Here is a 4,618-nt window from a genome sequence, read left to right as displayed (position 1 = left end):
CCCCCCCTCCCCCCCCGAGTGAGCACTGTACGTGCTCCTCTGCCTACACCCCTTTGATCAGCCAAAGGAGACCATAAGTAACTGGGTTTCAGAAATAAAAATTTGATAGAACAGCGATTGAAATGATACAACAGTGATTCTGCAAAACCCAGCTCCACTATCCCAAACGAAGCCTGCCAGCGCTCCCATCACTACCCTCAGTCCACTGGCCTGATGTTTTATAACTGCTTGCGGCAGATTCTGAGAACAAATTCCTCGTGTGGCAAAAGCCTTGCCATATTTCAGCCGTGCTCAGGATGCGTGTTCACCTTGCTTAAGGCGTGGTGCAATTGCAGCGTCCCTCAATTGGCAGGTTCATAGTGGCTACCAACCACAGCCAGAGTGGGAGGCCTTGATCTCGTCACAGTAGGAGTCAAGGGCCATGCTTTCCTTAAGGAAGCCAGACCGTGCAAAAGTGATAGAAGCATTTACTCATGGGCTTCATTTTAAGAGCACGTATCCCATTAAGAAAGTTAAGCACTGTAGAAGTGTTTACAGGTATTGAGACTTCTGGGAAGCACTTTCCAGATTGCCGCTACTCTGGTGGTCTTAATGTGCAAAATAGCCCTGAATGTTATCTTTTAAACAACAGCTATGGGTGCTGAGGTTGGAGTCCTTTTGATTTATTCATGTTCTGTAAAACTTGTGTAAAAAAGTTACTTCTGTAAAATGAATTATACTAGCCTGATGAAGAAAAAGTGCGAATACCACTGAGGCCCTGATCTTGTGAATGTTTACATTTCCGTGTCACTTCAAGAGCACAACTAGCACTGTTTTAAAACCAGACACCAAACTTTCCCATGCTTCTATGATACTAAGCGAGCCGAGGCACTGAGCATGAATAGTACAGGTGTCCAAAAGGTTCAGTTACAGCCCTGACACTGCATGGTAACGGTGGGTCGGGTGTCAGCTCATGGTGCGGAACCGTAATGGAAACGTGCGCAGTACAGGCACGGAACTAGTCAGGATTCTTAGTTACAATAATTGTTTTACTCCACCACAGTATTTTCTAAACTAGTTCTAACCTAACCCACAGTGTCTGATGGTGCAGCCTGACTCGTATACAAAATTGTCTCCATACATATATGCCTTTATCTATTAGAGGTTTGCATAGCAATGTATTTCCTCTCAAAATCCCGAAGTAGTTTTGGAGCAATTTAAGCTCCCGTTTTAGTCACTGACCAAAAGAGACACTGCTCCTTAATCTGATCCAAAGTCCTTACAGTAACTTAAATACAATTTTATTACACAGTTTATTCTATTTAGTGGATATTAAATTGCACAAAGATCTTTTAAATGCTAGCTCAGACCATTCACAGTGTCCAAAAGTGATTATTTAATGTCTCTAATGTGATTAAAGGTGAAAATCATCATATTGTAATAGTGAAAATACTATTGCAATGACAGTCCATTCCCATGCGAACTACCATGTGCCAAAACATCCTGATGCTGCACCAAAGGGCTTGGGGAACAAAGTTCTTCCAATATGTCTGATCATTAAGACCAACAGAGAGATTCTTGCAGAGTCTGACAGCTTTTGGATAAGGCCCAACATGCCAGAAGGTTTCCTATAAAGTTACTTTATTCTCATCAGGTAGAAAACAAAAAGCAAAGATCCATCTCCCAGCACACGCTTTATTCCTCAAAGATTTCAGAAAATACAGGGCTTTGGACTGAGTTCAAGGTCTATTCTGGGATCTTAATAAAGATCCACACAAGAAACCAGGCAGAGTGTGTAGAGGCCTTCTACTGCAAATGCGTTCAGGAAACTGCCTGGGCCTCTGTCAAAACTACTTATGGGAACTGGATTTTTAAATTAATCTGAAGCAGAGCAGGTAATGTTGTTAGTCCTGTGTAAACAGAGATTATTTTCTTATTGGAGTATTAATTCTCAGAAGTGGAGAGGAAGATAAAAAAATAAACCTACCTGCAATAACAGTTTAGTCCTGCAGTGCTTACGCACAAAAACAGTTCTTGTCTGAATGAGTAATCCCACCAATTTTAGCTAGGATTTACACATCATACCCTGAATTAGATATGTCTAAATCAACTCAAGTGCGTATCCATAGAGCTAGAGGGAGATTCGATTGTTTTTCTTTTAGTTTTTAATAAGATTCTATGACTTTTCAACCTGAGGTACATTCCTAATATTCTAGATGACATCCTAGCTCCGCTGAAGTCAATGGCAATTTTCAAGTTTACCTCAGTGTTATTTGAACTTCCCCTTTTGTGCTTTAAAAAATACTTTTCTGTACAGGACAAAAGGACGTCAGAGGTCAATTTTCTGAACTGGGGGTTATTTTATTCTCTTTCTGTAACTATTTACTCAGTCATGGAACTAGTTTATGAGATAAGAGATTCAAACTCTATCTTATTCAAGCATTACAGCAAATATCTTTCCTACAAAGATAAGACTGTTTTCATCTCATTTTAAAACAGAAATTATGTCTGATTTGGGGGAAGAGTCAGCATCTTCACTTTTTTCCTTTGCGCTAGGAATGTAATACACCTGTTTATAACATACCCTAGACAAGGCCCCACTGGTCTGAACACACTTTTACATCTGTCTTTAGTGACAATCTTGCAACTTTCACCTTCACAGTACTGCAAACTTTAAACTTCAATAAATTTGCACCTTTAAAATGTTTAGACAAGCGTAAAATGAATACTTTCCTAAAGGCTTTTTCACATTTACTTTCTGTTTTGTGAGCCTTTCTGGCTCAGATCACATTGCTGTAAAGGTTAGCAATTTACCATTTCTCAAAATAGACATTTACATTATAGGCAAAAAAAGGTGTGTAAAGCACATACTTAGTTTATATTTTTAGCATACTTACAACTTTGAATGAATTACATGCTTTTTCATAACTGCTGTGGTGCTACATTGTAGTTACAGTCATGTTAAGAGTTTATAGAAATTCCTAAAAGCCCCTCGGGCACAAAACCCAGAAGTGCTCGTGAACTTTTAACCTGGTGGTATGGAAGAGTGATAACTAACATTGTTAGAAACAATCATAGGAAAGAGAGGAAACGAATTTACTGGATAGGGGATGCTGTTGATTTTATGAACCCTAGCTAATAGAGCAAGAGAAAAGGAGATTGTCTGTTCTACTTCTCAGTATTTTAAATCTTATTTGACGCCTTTCAAGAAACTCAAGAAAATGATTGTGATTATTTCTCAAAGGCTTGTAGAATGAAGGGGCTCAAAATTGTCAACCTTTTTGGCCTTTTAAAACTTTCCCTGCAATGGTAGATGCTTTGGACTTGATTGAAAACGTAAAATGCAGACACATTTCAGTGGAAACGATATAAACAATCTGTCTCTATAAAAGCAGACATAGTTTGTCTAATAAAGCCTTACCTCAATGTTTATATATTACAGCTGCAAAACTTCTACTTACACAATTTTTTTTTCCTTTACAAGAATGTCATTCGTAAAGACATTACGATACAGACTTTACACTATCATATACTATCTTTCCATTAGGCGCCATTCCTCCTTTACTGAAAATTAGTTGAACTGCTCTCAGAAGATAACTATTAATTTTGTTGCCCACATTTCTACAAAATATGTAAATTACACTAATATGAACTGATTTTAATTTTCACTATGCCTTTTTGAGGCAATGGTATTGTATTTTGCCTATTTGCAGATAGGGATCTGACACACAGGAAAAAAAAGGACAAAAGCACCCATTTAGTGTCCAATGTGAGGTACCCAAGACAAAAACCGTGATCATGTCATTAAATCTTTTTCATGATGAACAATGGGGCCAAAGTAAAGTTGAATTTTTAGTTTTGAATGCGTGGATCAGTAATCTAGAAGTCTTTCTTTTCACATAATTCTTTCCTACTTTGTTAAAAAGTAACATTACTATTATTAAAGAAATGTCAAGGTCTGATACTGCAACTGACCCCTTCTAAAGAGCTGAAACCTTTACCACCCTTACACAGGACACTACCACTTCCTGGTGGCAGATCACTAGTAAGTAGTCACCACTTACCTAGTCAGTGCTAGGAGAAATGAAACTCTCCCTGAAAGCTTCATCCATGTTTCTGCAATACTTATATTGAGATTTAAGGACGCTGAGATCAGGTTCACTCCGGGAAAGGTCCTGATCCAACCCCAAAGATTTGGGTCAGATGTCCCTAAAAGCCCTCCAGATCCATTTACCCCCTCCATTTCCTCAGGATACGTTGCTCTGTGCCGCAGCCCTGCCACTATAATGTGGGATCCCATCTCTTCAACCTGGGGTCCTGTTGCCTTAACATGGGGCACCATCACCTAAAGGTGGGTCACTGTCACCTCAGCCTGGGACACCATCCCCTCAACCTGGGTCGCCATCCCCTCCATGTGGGCTGCCAGCACGTCAGCCAGGAGTGCCATCATCCCAACCTAGAGCACCATCACCTCAGTCTGGGGCACTGTGCTAGTTTTGGCTGGGATAGAGTTAATTTTCTTCATAGTAGCTAGTATGGGGCTATGTTTCGGATTTGCGCTGGAAACAGTGTTGATAACCCAGGGATGTTTTAGTTACTGCTGAGCAGTGCTTACACAGAGTCAAGGCCTTTTCTGCTT

This window comes from Aptenodytes forsteri, unplaced genomic scaffold, assembly GCF_000699145.1.
Source record: "Aptenodytes forsteri isolate BGI_AS27 unplaced genomic scaffold, ASM69914v1 Scaffold65, whole genome shotgun sequence".
NCBI lineage: Eukaryota > Metazoa > Chordata > Aves > Sphenisciformes > Spheniscidae > Aptenodytes > Aptenodytes forsteri.
The sequence above is the reverse complement of the archived record's forward strand: the minus strand, read 5'-3'. Positions refer to the sequence as shown.